At 49.2% G+C, this 22,305-nt stretch overlaps 1 protein-coding gene across 6 annotated transcripts in view; it reads right to left on the reverse strand.

Moving 5' to 3' along the window:
* SMIM14 (small integral membrane protein 14) overlaps nucleotides 1–22,305 on the reverse strand; it is a 95,579-nt gene that overhangs the window by 30,485 nt on the left and 42,789 nt on the right. The gene's annotated exons all lie outside the window — the stretch shown is intronic.

Genomic DNA, 22,305 nt, shown 5'->3' on the forward strand with positions numbered 1-22,305 from the left:
CATTGAAGTGGGTTATCAAAGGTATTATGTGTGCAGGTACTAAATGTGAGTCCTGGTACCTTATGGGTAGTTTGCCCTGTGTAGTCCTTTGAGACCACCGCAACACCACCTCCTAGTCCTAAGGAGTTCCTTCACTTGAGGATTCTTCAAGAACTTCAGTTCCCGAGGGACCAGCTGGAGGGCTGGAAACGGAAGCAACATCTTCGGTTGAACTGAGGGGTTCTATTAAGACAGGTGGAGTAGTGGTATAAATATCTGGAGCAGTCACAGGAGCAGAACTTATGTTGGGTGTAGCAACCAATGATTGTTGACAGGGAGCAACAGCTACTGGCAACTGACTGGGCGGTGCAACCAGTGGCGGCTGGCTGGATGGAGCTGGGAACGGTATACCCCAATACATGCTAGGCTGCTGAGATGGGAACAAAGGAATGTGAATCCCTTCTCCCGGAACATATTCTCTCATTGGCCTTGGCGGAGGTGGAGTAGAAGTACCAGGAGGATCAGGAGGAGATGGGCCAAGCATATCTTCTTTCAGGCACACTTTTATCCTATTCCGGTGGACCACCTGTGGCTCGAACCCGTCCTTTTGTATCTCGTACACGGCCGTTTCAGGATAAGGAACCGCAGTGATTTTCTGAGCCACACTTTATCTCCAAGCTGCAAGGGCTGAGCCGAAGCATGTCGATTATAATCTTTCTGCTGGCATTCATGAACTTCACCCATTTTCTTCTCAACAATGTCATTGGCTTCCTCAATTCTTCGTTGCTGCTCTGACACCCAACCTTGGGAAGCCTGAGGAGAATTGTGTAAAGGTGCCTGTAGCCCGAAGGTTCGATCCCTTGGCAATTGGCCGTGTCGGCCCATCATCAGGAAAAAGGGCGTATACCCCGTAGAGCAGTGGACAGTGTTGTTGTAAATTTCCAGTAGTTCAGGCAACAGCTGAGGCCACTCTTCATGCTTTGAGACAGAGGCAGCTCTGAGCATCTGGATAAACACTTGATTGATCCTCTCGCAGAGCCCATTCCCTTGGGGATGGTAGGCCGTTGTCCGGAGCTTCTTGCAATCATGCAGCCGGCAAAGTTCCTGGAACAACTGGGCTTCAAAGGTGGTTCCCCAATCCGTGAGAACCGATTCGGGACACCCCAGAGGTTGGATCCAATGTCGATAGAAGAGCTGAGCGGCAGTCTTGGCGGTAAAATCCTTGACAGGGACCACGACCACCTACTTGGAATAATGATCCACCAAAGTTAGAGCATGAAAATAGCCAGATCGAGTGGGGGCCAGCTTCACATGATCCAAGGCAACAATTTGATTCGGCCTTTCTGTACAGATGGGTTGCAAAGGGGCTCTTGCGTCCCTCCGGGGGTTCTTTATCACGTTGCACATGGAGCACTCGGCACACCATTTCTCGATGTCTCCCCGCATCCCAATCCAGCAAAATCTCCTTCTGACGGTGATCTCTGTCTTATGGACCCCGAAGTGTCCGTATTGATCATGATAGGCATTCAGGACCATGGTTGCATCTCTTCTGGGAGCCACAATCTGATGTATGCGGTCTCCGGAAACTGGGTCCAGGGAATTTCGATAAACCAGACCCTTGTGCAGGAACAGGCGATTCCTCTGCCGCCACAACCGCTTCAATTCGAAGTCCCCGTGGGCCTTGCGCACCCGAGTGGGCACTTTCTTGTGGAGGCAATAGTCTAGGAGGTCCCCGATAACCCGGCTTTCATCCTGAAGTGTCTTCCAGGTGGACAGATCTTCAGGGACTTTGGGAGATTCAGGTCCGTCACCCGCCTGGGCAGTTAGAGCATTCTGGCTCACGAACCTTCGGTAGAAGGGAGGCATTTCCACATCTTCCCACATATCTTCAGCAGGGGGTGCCATGCGAGAAAGTACATCCGCATTAACATTGGTTTTCCCGCTGCGATAATTAATGTTGAAATCATAGTTGGCCAACCGAGAGGCCCAACGCTGTTCAAGAGCTCCCAACTTAGCAGTGTTCAAATGGGCCAAGGGGTTGTTATCAGTGTAGACCGTGAAGGGAGTAGCAGCCAGCTAGTCTTTAAACTTCTCAGTAATGGCCCAGACCAGGGCCAGGAGCTCCAGCTTGAAGGAGCTATAGTTGGCATCATTCTTCTCAGCACCTCGAAGATGCCGGCTGGCATAGGCAATCACCCTCTCTTTGCCATCTTGCACTTGAGATACGCCAAAATGGGGGGTTCCATGAGGAGGTACTTCAGGGCTCGAAAGGCATCTTCCTGTTCTTCGGCCCACTGGATGGGAAGCCTCCCATTATAATTATCCCGGGAAGTCCCTCTCAGTAATTCGGTCAAGGATCCAGCAATTTGAGCGAAATGGGGAATGAAGCGCCGGTAATATCCAGCAAATCCCAGGAAACTTCAGACGTCTCGCACCGTCCTGGGCGTAGGCCACTCTTTCACAGCACTCACTTTGTCTGGATCAGAGTGGACTCCTTGAGCACTGACGACATGTCCCAGATAGTGCACTTGTGGCTTTAGCAAGTGACATTTGGAAGGTTTAACCTTGAGTCCATGTTGGATAAGGACTTGGAAAACTTCTTTCAGGTGATCCAGGTGTTCCTGATATGTCCGAGAATAGACGATGACATCATTTAAATACAAAAGAACACTCTGGAAGTTAAGACGCCCCAAGCGTCGCTCCATTAGGCGTTGGAAAGTAGCGGGTGCATTGCATAGTCCAAATGGCATACTTTTGAACTCGAAGAGACCCATAGGAGTCACAAATGCGGTCTTCTCTCTATCCTATTCTGCCATTGGCACCTGCCAGTAGCCGCTCGTCAGATCCAGTGTGGAAAAGTAGGCGGCCGATCCAAACGCAGTCAAGGATTCTTCAATGCGAGGGAGAGGATAGGCATCCTTATGAGTTATGTTGTTCAACTTCCGGTAATCCACGCAAAAGCGGATAGTTCCATCTTTTTTTCTTCACCAGGACCAAAGGTGCAGCCCAAGGACTCTGGCTTTCCTGGATGACATCGGCCTCTTTCATTTCCACAAGCATTTTCTTTATGGTCTGATACATCCCAGTAGCCACAGGATGATGTCTCTCTTTAATGGTTGGATTGTCTCCAGTGAGAATCCTATGTTTGATCATGGTGGTCCTGCCAAAGTCTGTGGGGAACTTGCTGAAAGCTTCTTGATATTTCTTAGCCACCTGGATGACTCCTTCCACCTGTTCCTTGGGGGTATCTTCGCCTCCTATCTGTAGTTGGCTCCACCAAGGTTCCGCAGGATTCTGGTCGGGTCCTCGTTGAACCGCTTGTGACTTCGAGACCACATCTCTGACGTCTAACTGGTGTAGGGTAGCCACTGGGGTATACTTGGGTAGTTGGACCGCAACTTGAGAGAGATTAATAAGTCTCACTGGAACCTTCCCATTACGTACTGTTACTAGTCTTCTAGCGGCTCGCACCAAGGGACAATCTTCCAGTAGAAGGGGTTCCAAGAGCGCTTGGTAATCTTGATTTTTCACCCCAGGTCGGGCACGACACCAAATAACTGTCTCCGTCTGTGGCTGTAGACTGACGGCTCGGATATCTTGAATCCTTACTCGACAGATTTCTCCTTGATGATTCACGAACTTCTGTTCTGCTTGGAGGATTTTGAGGTGGTGTTGGGCAGCTAGCCGGCCTGGGGGTGACAGGTGAGGGAGAGATGCATGCAGTGCACAGACAATATCATCAAAACAGTGCCTCATAATGTTCATGCCTAAAATGAAATCAGCTGCCCCCTCATCCCTAACATTGGTGACAATCACACCCTGCCTTCCTAACACGTTTTCCCACTTGCACCGTGGGCTCCCAGTAACCATGCCTGGGTACTGGTTTCCCGTTCCCTGCAATTACTCTAAACTCCGCTTCCTGAGGGTCACACAGCCTTTCCGGGCCCCAGTACTTATAGAAAACCCCCTGTGGAATAGTGGACACCTGAGACCGCGTATCTATCAGAGCTTGTAACCGGATACCTTCAATCATCACCTGTACATAAGGACAAGAAGTTACATACATAGACAGTCCCTTCTTGTCACTAGTTGATTCTGGACCTTCAGCCTCTACTCGTGGGGTGCGGTCCTCGACCCCAGGGGATGCCCGTTTAAAGCCCAGCATTGGCTCTTCCAGTGTCCATTCTTGCCACAATAGCTGCAGACGGGTCTCTGACTCCCAGGTGGTCTCACAGGAGGGGTACCAGGTGGACCAACAGGGCGAGGGTCAGTTTTCTTAGGTGGTGGTGTTGCAGATCTGGAAGGATTTGGCCGTACTGCCATTTCTTTAAAGGCCTTGGCTAACTGTTCAATGTCCTGTTTAATGTCTTGTAAGTCAGCTGTCCAAGGGCTAGAAGAAGGTGTTGGCGGGGCAGATTGAGAAGGAACAGGCGGCGGGGGCGCAGGCCCCGGAGATTCGGTAGCAGGGACATTAGTTTCTTCTGTCTGAGGTCCCAACTCGATTACTTTAACCGCGAGTCTCTTAAAGGCTGGGAAAGCCATGTCGTGATTTTGCACGGCCAGCATCCTAAGTTGAGCCTTGTCCCATTTGTTTAGTGCCCCTTCTATAAAACGGTCCATCAGTACTCGGTTGCCCTGATTGGGCGTGATGCCGTCCAATTTCTGTACCGCCTCTAATGCGCTCTGCAAAGCCACTGCATATGCTCGGAGAGTCTCACCTGGCTTCTGGCGCCGTTCATAGAGGCGGAGGCGTACCTCCGAGGGGGAATGAGATTCAAACACTTGAGAAAGTCCTTCAAAAATCTGTCCCACTGTAGCTTTATCAGCCGTCGGCCAGGTACGAAGTTATTCCAAGGCGGGTCCCTGGAGCTGTCCCAGAAGCAGCTGTACCTGTTGATGAGGGGGAAGTGCATAAACTCCAAAGAGGCTATAGAATTTTTCTTGAAAGTCTCTCAATGTAAAAGGGTCACCATTATAGGTAGGGAGCACAGGATTCCCCAAGAAGACAGGTGCAGCAACAGGGGCTCCCAACACATAGGGAGAGACTGAAGGTGGACTTGCTGGGTCCTGCTCCGCCTGTGCTGGAGGTCCTGCTGAGTGGAGACCCCGCCTTTGGCTGTCTGGGCATGCTGGAAGTTGCACTTTGGCAACCACTAGGAAGGCAGCAGTAAAGATAGCTTTACTGCAACCTCCCTTGATGCTCCTCGCCGTCCCCTCCCTACCTGCGCCGCTGATTTCCACTCATGCCACCGATGATCAGCGGTCCCTTCTTCTTCTTCTTTACAGGTACCGGCCGGCATCTTCTCCCCCCCGTTCTGCCCAACATCCAGGGGTGGGCAGAGCGGGGGGTTTCCATGGCAACCCCCCGTCTTCAGCTGCCATTGGTCAGTACTCAGTGCTGACTAATGGCAGGGGATAGGAGTAGGTTGCACCGCTGCAACCTCGCTCCTATCTCTTAGGATGATTGGGGCTGTCACTGACAGCTCCGATCATCCCTATTTTCCGGGCGATCGGGTCACCAGAAACCCGATCAGCCCAGAATAGCTTCGCCCCTTATGACATCACGGCCCGTCCCCGTAATGCAAGTCTATGGCAGGGGGCGTGACGACCGCCACGCCCCCTCCCATAGACTTGTATTGACGGGGACGGGCCGTGACGTCACGAGGGGTGGAGCCATGATGTAACGATGCTCCGGCCCCTGTATTGCCCGTCATTACGTGCAGAGCGATCTCGCTCTGCGCAGTAATGATAGCGGGATGCTGCAGCAGCGATCCCCGGGGTCCCCAGCAGAGGGACCCCAGCGATCTGACATCTTATCCCCTATCCTTTGGATAGGGGATACGATGTCTAGGGGCGGAGTACCCCTTTAACACCCCACAGGTGATTGACAAACTTTCATTAAAGTGGGACGTGAAAATGAAAAATTGGATTTTTAACACTAAAATGCTGGTGTTACCCCAAACTTTTCATAGGAGTAATAGGAGAAAATGCCCCACAAAATTTGTAACCCCATTTCTCTCGAGTAAGGAAATACCTCATATGTGGATGTAAAGTGATCTTTGGGTGCACTAGAAGGCTCAGAAGGGAAGGAGCGACATTGGGCATTTGGAGAGCGAATTTTGCTGAAATGGTTTTTGGGGGCATGTCGCATTTAGGAAGCCCCCATAATGCCAGAACAGAAAAAAAAAACTCATGGCTTACTATTTTGGAAACTACACCCCTCACAGCACGTAACAAGGGTTCCAGTGAGCCTTAACACCCCACAGGTGTTTGACGTCTTTGACTATTTTGGAAACTACACCCCTCATAGAATTTAATAAGGGGTGCAGTGAACATTTCAACCCCACTGGCATTTGACAGATCTTTGGAACAGTGGGCTGTGCAAATGAAAAATTTAATTTTTCATTTTTACGGACGACTGTTCAAAAAATCTGTCAGACACCTGTGGGGCGTAAATGCTCACTGCACCCCTTGTTACATTCCATGAGGGGTGTACTTTCCAAAATGGGGTCACATGTGGAGGGGGTCCACTGTTCTGGCACCATGGGGGCTTTGTAAAGACACATAGCCTTCAATTCCAGCCTAATTCTCTCTCAAAAAGCCCAATGGCGCCCCTTCTCTTCTGAGCATTGTAGTTTGCCTGCAGAGCACTGTACATCCACATATGGGGTATTTATATACTCAGAAGAAATAGGGTTACAAATTTTGGGGGGCTTTTTCCTATTACCCCTTGTGAAAATGAAAAATTGGGGTAACACCAGCATTTCTGGGGGAAAAAAACTAATTTAAAATTTTCATGTCCAACTTTAACAAAAATATGTCAAAGCCCTGGGTTGTTAAGGCTCACTATACCCCTTGTTACATTCCGTGAGGGGTGTAGTTTCCAAAATGGGGTCACATGTGGGTGTTTTTTTTTTTTTTTGCGTTCATGTCAGAACCGCTGTAACGATCTGCCACCCCTGTGCAAATCACCAATTTAGGCCTCAAATGTTCATGGCGCTCTCTCACTCCTGAGCCATGTAGTTCGTCCGCAGAGCATTTTACGTACACATATGGGGTATTTCCCATAACATGCTGGTGTAGCCCCCAACTTTACCTTTTCATAAGGGGTAAAAGGAGAAAAATCCCCCCAAAACTTGTAACGCAATTTCTACCGAGTAAAGAAATACCTCATATGTGGCCCTAAACTGCCTTGAAATATGACAGGGCTCTAAATTGAGAGAGCACCATGCGCATTTGAGGCCTAAATAAGGAATTTGCAATAGGGGCGGACCCGGTTACAAGGATGGGGCTTGTCTCCACCAAAACCCTACAGCAGTGTTTCCCAAACAGGGTGCCTCCAGCTGTTGCAAGACTCCCAGCCTGCCAGGACAGTCTATGGCTGTCCGGCAATACTGGGAGTTGTGGTTTTGCAACAGCTGAAGGCTCCGTATAGGAAACACTGCCATATGAGACGTTTTCCAATTTTATTGGGGGGGGACGGGGACGTGTAAGGGGGTGTATATGTAGTGTTTTACCTTTTTATTATTTGTTAGTGTAGTGTAGTGTTTTTAGGGTACATTCACACAGGCGGGGTTCACAGTAAGTTTTCCACTGGGAGTTTGAGCTGTGGCAAAATGACAACTCCCAGAATGCACTGACAGACCGTACATGCTGGGAGTTGTAGTTTTACAACAGCTGTAGGCACACTGGTGGGGAACCACTGAGTTAGAAAACAGACTCTAGCTCAGTGATTGCAACCCGTGTGCCTCCAGCTGTTGCAAAAGTACAACTCCCAGCATGTACGGTCAGTCAGTGCATTCTGGGAGTTGTAGTTTTGCAACAGCTTGAGGCACACAGGTTGAAATCACTGAGTTAGGAAACAGACTCTAGCTCAGTGTTTCCCAACCAGTGTGCCTACAGCTGTTGCAAAACTACAGTTCCCAGCATGGCCAGATAGTCAGGGATGCTGGGTGTGTAGTTCTGCAATATCTGGCCCTTCAGATGTTGCAGAACTACAACTCCCAGCATGCCTGGACAGTCTGGGCATGCTAGGAGTTGTAGTTATGCAACAACTGGGGAAGAACAGTTTGGAGACCGCTAAGTAGTGGTCTCCAAACTGTAGCCCTCCAGATGTTGCAAAACTACAACTCTAAGCATGCCCAGACTGTCCAGGCATGCTGGGAGTTGAGAGTTGTAGTTCTGCAACATATGAAGGGCCAGATATTGCAGAACTACATGCCCAGCATCCCTGACTGTCTAGCCATGCTGGGAATTGTACTTTTGCAACATCTGGAGGGCTACAGTTTGGAGACCACTGTATAGTGGTCTCCAAACTTTACCACTTCAGATGTTGCAAAACTACAACTCCCAGCATGCCCAGACAGTCAGTGCATGCTGAAAGTTGTAGTTTTGAAACATCTGGAGCACCACAGTTTAGAGACCACTACACAGTGGTCTCCAAACTGTGACCCTCCAGATGTTGCAAAACTACAACTCCCAGCCTTTGGCTGTCTGGGCATGCTAGGAGTTGTAGTTTTGCAGCTTTTAGAAGGCCACAGAGAAGATCACTTACAGCGATCTTCACTGCAGCCTTCTCCACGCCGCACATTCTGGCTGCCGCTCCTCCTGCTGCCATCGATGCCGCCGCTGCTCCAGCATGCCGCCTCTGCCGGTCCAGTAAGCCAGCCATGCTCCCCACCTCGCCGCCCGTGTTCCACCCCCCCCCCCCCCCCCCGCTCTGCCCCGACCTTCGATCTGTGGGCAGAGCTGGGGAAGTTAACTCTAACACCCCCCCCCCCCTCTAACCAGCTCCGATCATTCCTATTTTCCAGGCAATCGGATCGCCGGGTCGTTCTCCGGATCGCGGTCAGAATTGACCGTCGATTTGCAGCGATCGCCGACATGGGGGGGGGTCAGGACCCCCCCTAGGCATTGCCACGGGATGCCTGCTAATAGAAATCAGCAGTCATCCCGGTCCGATCACCGCCCGGCGAGCTGCGGTGATCGGAAATACGGAGGGCACAACAGGTACCAGGCAGACAATAGAAGGATTAGGACAAAGGATGAGATTAGCTGAGTGGGCCAGTTCCCGCTGGGTTGGAACATCACAGGAAGAAGCCGAGGCCAGAAGAGGACCAAGAACATTGGCATGGCAGCTACAAGGGCACTACAGGAGGTGCATATATATTGTTTTTAAATTTACATCACCCCCAGCCATGGAGCAAACTTTGTTTTCCCCGGACAATCCCTTTTAACATGACACTCAGGAAGCTAATCAAAGAAGTAGCTGACCCATATAGAAGCCAGAGATACCCTCACATAAAAGCAGCCAAGGGAAGGGAGGCAAAAGTACAGCACAAAATGATCAAAACACTAAACTGAAATACAGAAGACTTTGATCACAGGTCATAGGAACACAAGAAGAATAAGATTCTATTAGGAAATTGACTGGGTCTTATCTGTTAAAGAGATCAGTAGTGCACAAATCCCCTAACAATATGGTGTAACTGCGGCAAAGAAAAAAAGGTGAGTTTTGGAATCTACTTTCTCGTAGATCATAAGGCTGCTTTAACTGAAAGATTGGTCTATTGCTATTCATGCACAATATGAACTTTAGCTGCCATCAGGATCAACAAGGTAATTTAAAGGGGTACTCCGGTGGGAAAAAAAATTCATATCAACTGGCTCCATAAAGTTAAAAAGTTAAACAAGTTAAAAAAAATAAATCTTAATCCTTCCAGTACTTATCTGCTGCTGAATACTACAGAGGAAGTTGTATAGTTCTTTTCTGTCTGCCACAGTGCTCTCTGCTGACACCTCTATCCATGTCAGGAACTTTCCAGAGTAGGAGAAAATCACCATAGCAAACTTCTCCTGCTCCAGACAGTTCCTGACATGGACAGAGGTGTCAGCAGAGAGCACTGTGCTCAGACACAAGAGAACTTCACAAATTCCTCTGTATTATACAGCATATTTTTTAATAGAAGTAATTTACAAATCTGTTTAACTTTCTAGCACAAGTTGATTTAACCCCTTAAGGACCCAGCCCAAATATACCTTAAAGGGTAGCTCCCACCATCACTTTTTTTCTTTTTTCTGTCCCTGCCTATTACCCATCTATCCCTACCCCCCTCCCTGCCTTTAATTTTTTTTTACATACTAAAAAATGCCTTTTTGTCTGCCTGGTAGCAGGCAGACTTCCCCAGCAGGCACCACGTCACTGATGCCTGCTGGGGCCGACACTTCCGCCCATAGTTCACCTATACAGGGTGCCTCCAGCTGTTTCCCCACTGCAACTCCCAGCTTGCCCTGACATCTATTGACTGTCAGGGCATGCTGGGAGTTGTAGTGGGGAAACAACTTGAGGCATACTGTATAGCTGAAAACAGTATCTGTGATCGCTGTGCACATCCCGCTCCCCGCCGCGCAGCCCGCTCCCGCCGCGCAGCCCGCAACCCCCCTGGGCCGCTCAACCCACTACCCCCCTCGCCTCCCCCCGCAAAAGCACAAAAACACATTGAAAACAGACACAACATAGACATTTTTACCTGTCGCTGGGAGCCAGGGCCTGCCAGGGAGCCTGCGCGCCTCCTCTTCTTTCAAAGCGCTCGCTCCCGCCTGTCTGATTGACAGGCGGGAGCGAGCACTGCAGTGAATGAATTCCAACTCGTTGCCAGGCTTCAACGAGTCGAAATTCATTAGTGACGTCACTGCCTAATGCATTCAGCCACTAGGAGGGCGACCCCTAGTGGCCGAATTTAAAAGTGATTTTAAACTGTTTTAAAATCACTTTTTTTTAATTAAAGTATATTAGATATATGTTGTAGTACTTAAGTACTACAACATATCAATTTTTTTTATTTCATGAAAGTGCCCATTTATGGACCCGGCCATTTTTTTTTACATCTGACCACTGTCACTTCAAGCATTAATAACACTAGGATGCTTTTACCTTTCATTCTGATTCCGAGATTGTTTTTTCGTGACATATTCTACTTTATGTTAGCGGTAAAATTTTGTCGATACTTGTATCATTTCTTGGTGAAAAATTCCAAAATTTTATGAAAAAATTTAAAATTTAGAATTTTTTTTAAATTTGAAGCTCTCTGCTTATAAGGAAAATGAATATTCCAAATAAATAATATATTGATTCACATATACAACATGTCCACTTTATGTTTGCATCATAAAGTTGACATGTTTTTACTTTTGGAAGACATCAGAGGACTTCAAAGTTCAGCAGCAATTTTCCAATTTTTCACCAAATTTTCAAAAGCAGATTTTTCCAGGGACCAGTTAGGTTTTGAAGTGGATTTAAGGGGCCTTCTTACTAGAAATACCCCATAAATTACTCCATTATAAAAACTGCACCCCTCAAAGTATTCAAAATGACATTGAAAAGGTTTGTTAACCCTTTTGGTGTTTCACAGGAATAGCAGCAAATTGAAGGAGAAAATTCTAAATCTAAATTTTTTTACACTGGCATGTTCTTGTAAACCCAATTTTTGCATTTTTATAAGGGATAAAAAGAGAGGAATTTTCTTAAAATTTGTAACCCAATTTCTCTCGAGTAAGGAAATACCTCATATGTGTATGTAAAGTTTTCGGCGGGCGCAGTAGAGGGAAGGAGCGACAGTGGGATTTTGAAGAGTGAGTTTTTCTGAAATGGTTTTTGGGGGGCATGTCACATTTAGGAAGCCCCTATGGTGCCAGGACAGCAAAAAAAAAAAAAAAAAAACACATGGCATACTATTTTGGAAACTACACCCCTCAGGGAACGTAACAAGGGGTCCAGTGAGCCTTAACACCCCACAGGTGTTTGACGACTTTACGTTAAAGTTGGATGTGTAAATTTTATTTATTTATTTTTCACTAAAACGCTAGTTTTCCTACAAATTTTTAATTTTTACAAGGGTTAATAGGAGAAAATGCCCCCCAACATTTGTAACCTTATCTCTTCTGAGTATGAAAATACCCCATGTGTGGACGTCAAGTGCTCTGCTGGCGCACTTCAATGCTCAGAAGAGAAGGAGTCACATTTGGATTTTGTAAAAAGCTAATTTTTCTGAAATGGTTTTTCGGGGGCATGTTGCATTTTGGAAGCCCCTATGGTGCCAGGACAGCAAAAAAAAAAAACACATGGCATACTATTTTGGAAACTACACCCCTCAAGGAACGTAACAAGGGGTACATTGAGCCTTAACACCCCACAGGTGTTTGACGACTTTTTGTTAAAGTTGGATGTGTAAATGATTTTTTATTTTAATTTTTTTATAAAATGCTGGTTTTCCCCCAAATTTTACTTTTTTACAAGGGATAATAGGAGAAAATGCTCCCCCAAATTTGTAACCCCATCTCTTCTGAGTATGGAAATACCCCATGTGTGGACGTCAAGTGCTCTGTGGGTGAACTACAATGCTCAGAAGAGAAGGAGTCACATGTGGATTTTGCAAAGCAAATTTTTCTGAAATGGTTTTTCGGGGGCATGTTGCATATAGGAAGCCCCTATGGTGCCAGGACAGCAACCCCCCCCCCCCCCCCCCCCCCCACATGGCATACTATTTTGAAAACTAGACCCCTCAAGGAACGTAACAAGGGGTACATTGAGCCTTAACACCCCACAGGTGCTTGACGACTTTTTGTTAAAATTGGATGTGTAAATTATTATTATTATTTTTTACTAAAATGCTGGTTTTCCCCCAAATTTTACTTTTTTACAAGGGGTAATAGGAGAAAATGCCCCCCAAAATTTGTAACCCGATCTCTTCTGAGTATGGAAATGCCCCATGTGTGGACATCAAGTGCTCTGCTGGTGCACTACAATGCTCAGAAGAGAAGGAGTCACATTTGCTAATTTTGCAGAAATGGGGGGGGGGGGCATGTCGCATTTAAGAAGCCCCTATGGTGGAAGAACAGCAAAAAAAAACACACATGGCATACAATTTTGGAAACTACACCCCTCAAAGAATGTAACAAAGGGTCCAGTGAGCCCTAACACCCCACAGATGTTTGACGACTTTGGATGTGTAAATGAATTTTTTTTTTTTTTACTAAAATGCATTTTTCCCCCCAAATTTTACATTTTTACAAGGGGTAATAGGAGAAAATGCCCCCCAAAATGTGTAACCCCATCTCTTCTGAGTATGGAAATACCCCATGTGTGGATGTCGAGTGCACTGCCGGCGCCCTACAATGCTCAGAAGAGAAGGAGTCACATTTGCTAATTTTGCTGAAATGAGGGGGGGGGGGCATGTCACATTTACAGCAAAAAAAATTACATTTGTAAATACATTTCTTTGGAGAAAGGACATGCCTCATATCTGGGTGTAAAACGGATCTCCGGGTGCACACTGGTCACGGAGGAACAGGAGGGCAGTCAGGGGCCTTGAGCTTCTGCCTATGGAGCCAGAACAGTGGGACCCCCCCCCCCCCCCTCAAGGGGCATTACATGGGGTACACTAATTACTAACAAGGGGTACAGTGGGACATAAAATTATAAAACAGGTTATGTTCCCAGAATGACGACCCAGAGCATAGCCAAAACTAAAAAATATGCCCACCCCAAACCCTATGCTCTGAATCATCATTCTGGGAATGTGATGTGTGTGGCCATCCCTAACCTGAGCGCTGCGCATTTGAGGCAACATAAAAAGTCCCCGATGATAGTGGCTCAGTGACCCATGACCCAGAGAAAAAAAAATACCCCCAGAGGTCTTATCAGTTTTTAGGGTTTTTTTTATGAGAGTTTTTTGGGCAATTTAGTGGTTTTATGGGGTTAACATTTGGAATTTACATTGGACTTGGTACATTGGGGTCAAATTATGGAAAATTAAAATGAAAAGGGAAAATTTAGTACTGCATGGAAGTGTGATACTCCCTGAAGCAGTTTTTATTGCAGAGGCCCTGATGATCAGGGCAAGTGTCACATTGATAGGTGGTGTCCTTCCGTATCCCCCTCCTGTGACACACTCTGCCTTTTTTCTGGGATTGTCCCTTCTTTCCAGTGTGGGGGACTTCACCTGGAAAGTGTTGGCCTGGGACAATCCGGGCACCTATTACTTCAGTTCCTTCTGAACTCCGGCCTGCTCTTTCCCGGTCAGCAAAGATCAGGACCTTTAGGACTTCTTGGAACTGAAGGTATATTCCTGTGTTGCCAGCATTCTGGTACAGTACAAAAGAGTTGTACATGGATACCTGTACCAAGTAGACCGCAACTTTCTTGTACCATACACGTTTTCGGAAAGATCAACTCCCCCCATATACCGATTGTAGTCCAGAATACAATCGGGCTTGAGGACCGTTGTTGTGGTACCTCGCACAGGGACAGGTGAGCTGCCGTTACCATGAATAGTGGTCAGCATAAGGACATCCCTCTTATACTTGACCAGCAACAGGTTTTCATGGGTAAGGGCACGGGACTCACCCTTGGGCGTAGGTGTCTGAACAAAATTTAGAGGGAGGCCTCTCTGATTCTTCCGCACGGTCCCACAAGCGGACGTGGATCTGGCGGAAAGGGATGTGAAGAGAGGGATGCTGGTATAAAAGTTGTCCCCGTACACGTGGTAACCTTTATCCAGCAATGGGTACATAAGGTCCCAAACGATTTTCCCGCTAACACTCAGAGTGGGGGAACAATCTGGGGGTTCAATACGGGAATCTCGTCCCTCATTCACCCTAAACTTGTAAGTGTACCCGGAGGTACTCTCACAAAGTTTATAAAGCTTCACGCCATATCGCGCCCGATTCGAGGGAATATACTGGCGGAAGATGAGTCTCCCCTTAAAACTGATGAGAGACTCATCTACAGAGAGCTCCCTAAGCAGTACATAGGCCTCCAAAAATTTGGCCCCAAAGTGATCGATGACCGGCCTCACTTTGTAATGCCGGTCATAGGCGGGATCACCTCGGGGCGGACATGCCGCATTATCTGCATAATGCAGGCATTTCCGAACGGCCTCGAACCGCTTCCGTGCCATGGCCATACTGTACAGGTATAGGATGTCCCCGCTCCAGTACTGCCTGACACTTTTTGACCAGGCCCATGTGCAGCATGAGGCCCCAAAATGTCCTCATTTTGGCTGCACTGACGGCGTACCATTCATTGGACCTGGCCAAAAAAGAATCAGGGTGGTGGGCGATGAACTGCCTGGTGTACAGATACAGATGGCGGTGGTGGGCGCCGCCCGGTGCTACACCATTTTATGCTAGGGACATTAGGGACCCACTCTTAATAGGTGGCCTTGACGTGGCGAGTGGGCTTTGTACCTTTTGATCAAAATGTATACTAACAACCTGTTAGTTTTTGAAATTATGCTGAGAAGCAATTAGATAATAATACAAAATTGTGGATGTGCGGCCATGTCTGTTTTTTGTACCTGGATTCACATTGTGTATTCTATCCCCTCCCTTTTTTTTGTTTTTTCCACTTGGCCTGCACTCCTCCCCACCCCCTCAGCGCAACCCTATATAAGTATCAGGTAGATACACATGGCCCTTTCATTTCCTAGCAGCCTCCCAGTCTGAATGGGAGCACATGGTAAGTGTGCTGTTACACCTTGTTCACACTGGTGTGGTGCTGTGCGGCGTCTGTTGCTGCCGCGGCGCCGTGTCTGTGGGGGGTGCGGCCCGGAGACTGGTTTGGGTGGCACTGGGGCCGCTCTGCCAGTGGGTCGTTCCCCCTGTGGGCACTGGTGTCGCGGTGGTGGTGGGCGCCACCCGGTGCTACACCATTTTATGCTAGGGACATTAGGGACCCAGTCTTAATAGGTGGCCTTGGCGTGGCGAGTGGGCTTTGTACCTTTTGATCAAAATGTATATACTAACAACCTGTTAGTTTTTAAAATTATGCTGAGAAGCAATTAGATCATAATACAAAATTGTGGATGTTTGGCCATGTCTGTTTTTTCTACCTGGATTCACATTGTGTATTCTATCCCCTCCCTTGTTTTTTGTTTTATCCACTTGGCCTGCACTCCTCCCCACCCCCTCATCTCAACCCTATATAAGTAGCAGGTAGCTACAAATGGCCCTTTCATTTTCTAGCAGCCTCCCAGTCTTACTGGGAGCACATGGTAAGTGTGCTGTTACACCTTGTTCACACTGGTGTGGTTCTGTGCGGCGTCCATTGCTGCCGCGGCGCCGTGTCTGTGCATTTTATCAAAATGTATATGTTACGCCGAGCGCTCCGGGTCCCCGCTCCTCCCCAGAGCGCTCGCAACTTCCTCGCATTTGCAGCGCCCCGGTCAGACCTGCTGACCGGGTGTGCTGCAATGTCTCTCTCAGCCGGGATGTGATTCGCGATGCGGGAGATGCCCGCTTGCGATGCGCATCCCGGCTCCCGTACCTGACTCGCTCCCCGTCGGTCTTGTCCCGGCGCGCGCGGCCCCGCTCCTTAGGGCGCGCGCGCGCCGGGTCTCTGCAATTTAAAGGGCCACTGCGCCACTGATTGGCGCAGCAGGCTTAATTAGTGTGTTCACCTGTGCACTCCCTATTTATACATCACTTCCCCTGCACTCCCTTGCCGGATCTTGTTGCCATTGTGCCAGTGAAAGCGTTTCCTTGTGTGTTCCTAGCCTGTGTTCCAGACCTCCTGCCGTTGCCCCTGACTACGATCCTTGCTGCTTGCCCTGACCTTCTGCTACGTCCGACCTTGCTCTTGTCTACTCCCTTGTACCGCGCCTATCTTCAGCAGTCAGAGAGGTTGAGCCGTTGCTGGTGGATACGACCTGGTTGCTACCGCCGCTGCAAGACCATCCCGCTTTGCGGCGGGCTCTGGTGAATACCAGTAGCAACTTAGAACCGGTCCACCAACACGGTCCACGCCAATCCCTCTCTGGCACAGAGGATCCACCTCCAGCCAGCCGAATCGTGACAGTAGATCCGGCCATGGATCCCGCTGAAGTCCCACTGCCAGTTGTCGCCGACCTCACCATGGTGGTCGCCCAGCAGTCGCAACAGATAGCGCAACAAGGCCACCAGCTGTCTCAACTGACCGTGATGCTACAGCAGCTATTACCACAACTCCAGCAACAATCTCCTTCGCCAGCTCCTGCACCTCCTCAGCAGCGAGTGGCCACTTCCGGCCTACGATTATCCTTGCCGGATAAATTTGATGGGGACTCTAAGTTTTGCCGTGGCTTTCTTTCACAATGTTCCCTGCACTTGGAGATGATGTCGGACCAGTTTCCTACTGAAAGATCTAAGGTGGCTTTCGTAGTCAGCCTTCTGTCTGGGAAAGCTCTGTCATGGGCCACACCGCTCTGGGACCGCAATGACCCTGTCACTGCCTCTGTACACTCCTTCTTCATGGAGATTCGAAGTGTCTTTGAGGAACCTGCCCGAGCCTCTTCTGCTGAGACTGCCCTGCTGAACCTGGTCCAGGGTAATTCTTCTGTTGGCGAGTACGCCATCCAATTCCGTACTCTTGCCTCCGAATTATCCTGGAATAATGAGGCCCTTTAAAAAAGGCCTATCCAGTAACATCAAAGATGTGCTGGCCGCACGAGAAATTCCTGCTAACCTGCATGAACTTATTCATCTGGCCACCCGCATTGACATGCGTTTTTCCGAAAGGCGTCAGGAGCTCCGCCAGGATATGGACTTTGTTCGCACGAGGCGGTTTCTCTCCCCGGCTCCTCTCTCCTCTGGTCCTCTGCAATCCGTTCCTGTGCCTCCCGCCGTGGAGGCTATGCAAGTTGACTGGTCTCGCTTGACACCTCAAGAGAGGACACGACGCCGCATGGAGAATCTGTGCCTGTACTGTGCCAGTACCGAACACTTCTTGAAGGATTGTCCTATCCGTCCTCCCCGCCTGGAAAGACGTCCGCTGATTCCGCACAAAGGTGAGACAGTTTTTGATGTCAACTCTGCTTCTCCACGCCTTACTGTGCCTGTGCGGATATCTTCCTCTACCTTCTCCTTCTCTGCTGTGGCCTTCCTGGATTCCGGATCTGCAGGAAATTTTATTTTGGCCTCTCTCATCAACAGGTTCAACATCCCGGTGACCAGTCTCGCCAGACCCCTCTACATCAATTCTGTTAACAATGAAAGATTGGACTGTACCGTGCGTTACCGCACGGAACCTCTCCTAATGTGCATCGGACCTCATCATGAAAAAATTGAATTTTTGGTCCTCTCCAACTGCACTTCTGAAATTCTTCTTGGATTACCGTGGCTTCAACGCCATTCCCCAACCCTTGATTGGTCCACAGGAGAAATCAAGAACTGGGGTACTTCTTGTCTCAAGGACTGTCTTAAACCGGTTCCCAGTACTCCCTGCCGTGACCCTGTGGTTCCCCCTGTATCCGGTCTTCCTAAGGCTTATATGGACTATGCTGACGTCTTTTGCAAGAAGCAAGCTGAGACTTTACCCCCTCACAGGCCTTATGACTGTCCTATTGACCTCCTCCCGGGTACTACTCCACCCCGGGGCAGAATCTATCCTCTGTCTGCTCCAGAGACTCTTGCCATGTCAGAGTACATCCAGGAAAATTTAAAAAAGGGCTTTATCCGCAAATCCTCCTCTCCTGCCGGAGCTGGATTTTTTTTTGTGTCCAAAAAAGATGGCTCCCTACGCCCTTGCATTGACTACCGCGGACTTAATAAAAAATCCTTGCAACTCATCTCTCGTTTTTATTGGTGGCCGACTCTGGAGACGGATGTTGTTGATTTTGTGCGGGCCTGTACTGTCTGTGCCCGGGATAAGACTCCTCGCCAGAAGCCTGCTGGCCACCTTCATCCTCTGCCCGTTCCCGAACAGCCTTGGTCACAGATTGGTATGGACTTTATTACAGACTTGCCCTCATCCCGTGGCAACACAGTTGTTTGGGTGGTCGTTGATCGATTTTCCAAGATGGCACATTTTATTCCTCTTCCTGGTCTTCCTTCAGCGCCTCAGTTGGCAAAGCAATTTTTTGTACACATTTTTCGCCTTCATGGATTGCCCACGCATATCGTCTCGGATAGAGGCGTCCAATTCGTGTCTAAATTCTGGAGGGCCCTCTGTAAACAGCTCAAGATTAAATTAAACTTCTCTTCTTCTTATCATCCCCAATCCAATGGGCAAGTAGAAAGAATTAATCAGGTCCTGGGTGACTATTTACGGCATTTTGTTTCCTCCCGCCAGGATGACTGGGCAGATCTTCTACCATGGGCCGAATTCTCATACAACTTCAGAGTCTCCGAATCTTCTGCTAAGTCCCCATTTTTCGTGGTGTACGGCCGTCACCCTCTTCCCCCCCTCCCTACTCCCTTGCCCTCTGGTTTGCCCGCTGTGGATGAAGTGACTCGTGATCTTTCCACCATATGGAAAGAGACCCAAAATTCTCTTTTACAGGCTTCATCCCGGATGAAAAGATTTGCCGATAAGAAAAGAAGAACTCCCCCCATTTTTGCTCCCGGAGACAAGGTATGGCTCTCTGCTAAATATGTCCGCTTTCGTGTCCCCAGTTACAAACTGGGACCACGCTATCTTGGTCCTTTCAAAGTCTTGTGCCAGATCAACCCTGTCTCTTACAAACTCCTTCTTCCTCCTTCTCTTCGTATTCCCAATGTCTTCCATGTCTCTCTCCTTAAACCACTCATCATTAACCGCTTCTCTCCCAAACTTGTTTCTCCCACTCCTGTATCCGGTTCTTCTGACGTCTTCTCCGTGAAGGAGATTCTGGCCTCCAAGACGGTCAGAGGAAAAAAAAATTTTTGGGTGGATTGGGAAGGCTGTGGTCCAGAAGAGAGATCCTGGGAACCTGAGGACAACATCCTAGACAAAAGTCTTATTCTCAGGTTCTCAGGCTCCAAGAAGAGGGGGAGACCCAAGGGGGGGGGTACTGTTACGCCGAGCGCTCCGGGTCCCCGCTCCTCCCCGGAGCGCTCGCAACTTCCTCGCATTTGCAGCGCCCCGGTCAGACCTGCTGACCGGGTGCGCTGCAATGTCTCTCTCAGCCGGGATGCGATTCGCAATGCGGGAGACGCCCGCTCGCGATGCGCATCCCGGCTCCCGTACCTGACTCGCTCCCCGACGGTCTTGTCCCGGCGCGCGCGGCCCTGCTCCTTAGGGCGCGCGCGCCGGGTCTCTGCAATTTAAAGGGCCACTGCGCCACTGATTGGCGCAGCAGGCTTAATTAGTGTGTTCACCTGTGCACTCCCTATTTATACATCACTTCCCCTGCACTCCCTTGCCGGATCTTGTTGCCATTGTGCCAGTGAAAGCGTTTCCTTGTGTGTTCCTAGCCTGTGTTCCAGACCTCCTGCCGTTGCCCCTGACTACGATCCTTGCTGCCTGCCCTGACCTTCTGCTACGTCCGACCTTGCTCTTGTCTACTCCCTTGTACCGCGCCTATCTTCAGCAGTCAGAGAGGTTGAGCCGTTGCTGGTGGATACGACCTGGTTGCTACCGCCGCTGCAAGACCATCCCGCTTTGCGGCGGGCTCTGGTGAATACCAGTAGCAACTTAGAACCGGTCCACCAACACGGTCCACGCCAATCCCTCTCTGGCACAGAGGATCCACCTCCAGCCAGCCGAATCGTGACAGTATACTAACAACCTGTTAATTTTTGAAATTATGCTGAGAAGCAATTAGATCATAATACAAAATTGTGGATGTGCAGCCATGTCTGTTTTTTCTACCTGGATTTACACCTGGCGTACAGATTTGTCTGCTCCACCATGTGATTGACAAAGATGTCACTGAAAAAATAACTGAAAAAGTCAAATTCAGTGAACCCAGCCGTGTCAATCTGGATTCCGGAGTCGCCAACAAACTCCGGAATCCGTGGCTGATAACCCTCTGGGGGTCTCCAGACAGGTTCACCGGAAGGGGGCTCCAGTAAAATCGCCTGGGGGGTCGGACTCCTAGTACGAGCGGCATCACCACTTGCACTAGTGCCAGCCACTGTAGCACTTTCATGGGGGGTGCGTGGCCTCGCCTGGCGGCGTCTCCGCCGCCTTCTGGGGGGCTCATCATTACTACTAGATGAGGAGGAGGACGATGAAGAACACAGGAATGTAGGATCTTCATCGTCCTCACTGACAGATTCGGAGTCGGAGACAAGAAAAGCGTATGCCTCTGCTACCGAAAATGCCCGGCGAGCCATCGCTTTTTTCTATGGTAGCAGGGGGGGGGCGGTGGTGGGGGGGGGGGGGTGTGGGGGTGGCGGGGATGTATGTAGTCTGTGTGCTTGGTGTATACTATATATAACGGTGTGTGATTAGAAATCACACACCGTTATATGAACAAAATTAAAAAGCTGCGGCCCCCCAAAAAATGGGGGGGGGGGCAAATGCAGTGCCCTGAACCCCTAATAGGGCCCAGGTCAAGCTGAAAAATCTCCGGCACACCCTTGGGGACCTATTAGGGGGTCGGGGGGGAATTTTTTTTACCTGTACCTTTCCCTGGTTTTTTTTCTGTCCCTGCTATTGGGGATCGTCGGTCCTGAGGGGGCTCCGATCTTCACAGGGGGGGGGGGGGTCCCTGGCAACCTCGAGCAGCTCTGCCCGCTGACTGAACTCAGCTAACGGGCATGGCTGCGAGAAGATGCAATTAACCCCTCCCCCGCCGGCTGCTATTGGCTGGACCAATAGCAGCGCTCCTGGGGGGGGGGGGGTGACAAAATCGCCACCTCCCCATAGATACAGTGGGTGATAGGGGGAGTATTGTACACCCCCGATCACCTTTTATTTTCGGGTCAGCGGGTCACACCCGTATGACCCGAATCGCGGCAGATCGTTTGTGTGAATTCACCAACGATCTGCCGCGATCGCCGACATGGGGGGGTCTGATGACCCCCCCCTGGGCATTTGCGCGGGGTGCCTGCTGATCGATATCAGCAGTCACCCCAGTCCGATCCCCGCCCGGGTCGCAGCGGGGACCGAAATTCCCACGGGCGTATGGATACGCCCTAAGTCCTTAAGTACCAGGACGTCAAGGCGTATCCATATGCCCTAGGTCCTTAAGTGGTTAAAATAAAAAAATTATTGTTTTCCGCCAGAGTACCCCTTTAAAAACTGTGTAAGAGGTACAAGGGAAGAGGGTGGACCTCAGCAGCAACCTTTTAGGAGAATTTTTTTTTTTTTTGGAAACCTTTTTTGTTAAAAGGGATATTATCAACTATAAAAGCAGCCAAGACTCCATTCTTTCTCTATAGAGATTCCAAACATTGCAAAAGCTATTGCTTGGCAAAGTTCAGATGCTTCCCAGAGAACACACACAGTTCACTTGGTTCATTAGGGGATTTTTTCTCCGTTTTCATGATAAGTGGGGTTCCCTACGGTTAGACACCCACTCCCACCAATCCAGTGAATATGTCATAACTTTGCAAGTTGGGAATGCTTATGTGGTGTACTGGTGC

This window comes from Hyla sarda, chromosome 1, assembly GCF_029499605.1.
Source record: "Hyla sarda isolate aHylSar1 chromosome 1, aHylSar1.hap1, whole genome shotgun sequence".
NCBI classification, from domain to species: Eukaryota; Metazoa; Chordata; class Amphibia; order Anura; family Hylidae; genus Hyla; species Hyla sarda.